We start from the raw sequence: 2,264 nt of genomic DNA on the forward strand, positions 1-2,264 counted from the left end.
CACGCTGGAATTCAGCAAATCCCCCTGCATCGCATTTTCCTTTTGATGAGCACAGAACAAATGCTGTATTACAGGGTGACAGCAGCCCTTTCTGTGATGTGACATGGGGCTTCTTGACAGGCCTCACTGTCAGCTCGCACTGTTACCCATGGAGCTGCCTCTTGGCTCAGCACCAGGTTCAGCAGCTGAAGGAAATGCACAATGCTGATTTAGTAACACTGACGGTCTGCACCAGCCACCCACGCTTCACCGCTATGATGCTGTAGCTGCTCATACACCTGCAGCCACATTGCCCTGTGCTACACAAGGTGAGGCCAAAGGAATGCCTGGGCAGCAGAGCTCCTTCAATGACCAACTGCCCCCAAAAGTGAAAAAGGTACTCCAGCAGGTATCGCTTTTTCAACTGGCAGTGGGCAAAAGCACCAAGCCAGCCTCCAACCCCAGCACTGGTGTGAGTTATCAAATCCAGGACTTCATTTTCCAGCATTCAGCACTCCAAGTCGGTTTCTCGTTAGGGAAGCTAAGTTAGCATCTCATTATCCAGGCCCTGTGTACCTCCGGCAATGACACTGTGTCCCCTGCAGTTTCCAGGGGATACCTTCCCTCTCACCTTCCTGCTCAGAGCTTTTTTTCCAGTCCAAAGGAAGTCTGGGTTGAGACATGACAACGCTCATCAGCTGGCAACCAGCACAACACGAGAGCTTAGGCAAAAAGCATCTCAGCATCATCTCATTAACTGTTTTTCATCTCTTGCAGAGGTACTCGGGGGAAAGCCATTATCAGCACAAAAATATATTTTCAGGAAAGGGTCCTTATTTCTCTCAAAGCTCACCCTCACTCCCTCCTCCATTACCAGGCCAGAGACACCTGCATGCCATTTACATGTCATTAGAGCAGCTCCAGGCACTGCAGACAGCCGTGCACCTCAGGATGCCTCCTCTGCACTGTTGCTGGGCCAGTGCCCCTCTTGTGGGCATGGCAGCAGGACCCGTCCGACCGGGCTCCCTCATCACACTCTGCATGCCGGTAAATGGGCTGCACTGTAAAGATCATTCAGAGGTGGAATGCTACTGGCTGTGTGAGGACCATTCCATATATTTTCCCCACACACAGTTAAGCCCACATTTATAGCAATCCTGAATTATTAATATTGCAAACAATGCTATTAACACTACTGTGAATAACATACTAGGCAAGTAAAATACAAAGCAACTGGTATCACTGCAGAAGGACCAAGAGCCAGTAACTGTGAATATACTTGCTGCTCATAGGCTGAGATTTAATCTACTACAGCAATTTACAGAACAGCCAACAGTCACAGTGGCTTTTAAAGAACCTCTTTCTGAACAGTTTATCTGGTCACAGCAACAGCAGTGAAACATGCAGCTCTTCATTCCTACATGGCTGCCCTGAAATGAGTTCTGTTGGGGCCCTCCAGTGCCAGCTGTACAGTCGCTGCTCTGGTGGTTTATCTCTGGCCTCCCCACCTCACCAGCTCATTTTGTTAGAAATGCTGAACTATTTGCACTGCACCACGGCAAGGAAAGATGGCATTATTCTCATAGTTGTACGCAGAATCACAGAATGGCCTGGGCTGAAAAGGACCACAATGATCATCTAGTTTCAACCCCCTGCTATGTGCAGGGTCACCAACCAGCAGACCAGGCTGCCCAGAGCCACATCCAGCCTGGCCTTGAATGCCTCCAGGGATGGGGCATCCACAACCTCCTTGGGCAACCTGTTCCAGTGCATCACCACCCTCTGTGTGAAAAACTTCCTCCTAATATTCAGCCTAAGCCTCCCGTCTCAGTTTAAAACCATTTCCCCTTGTCTTATTACTATGCACCCTCATAAACAGCCGTTCCCCATCCTGTTTATATGCTCCCTTCAAGTACTGGAAGGCCACAATGAGGTGTCCTTAGAGCCTTCTCTTCTCCAAGGTAAACAAGCCCAGTTCCCTCAACCTTTCCCCGCAGCATATCTCAAAACACACCATTTGCAGCTGAGCTGTTAGACTGTGGCCAGTTGTGCCAGGAGGGCGGCTGGGACTGAAGTCCCACCTACAGAACACCACAACACAGCAGAACGCCTGAAGGAGGTGGAGGGGCTGCCCAGGTCCATGCAGGCCTCTGCCCAGGAGACTGCTGAGCTAAGCATAGCCTCCTCTACATGAAGCATATGGTCTATCTCCTGCATTAAAGAGTTTTCCAGCAACAGTGATCTAAAATCTCAGAACGTACCAAAAGCCCTCTAGGAAAAAAAAA

This window comes from Meleagris gallopavo, chromosome 6, assembly GCF_000146605.3.
Source record: "Meleagris gallopavo isolate NT-WF06-2002-E0010 breed Aviagen turkey brand Nicholas breeding stock chromosome 6, Turkey_5.1, whole genome shotgun sequence".
In the NCBI taxonomy this organism is placed as follows: Eukaryota; Metazoa; Chordata; class Aves; order Galliformes; family Phasianidae; genus Meleagris; species Meleagris gallopavo.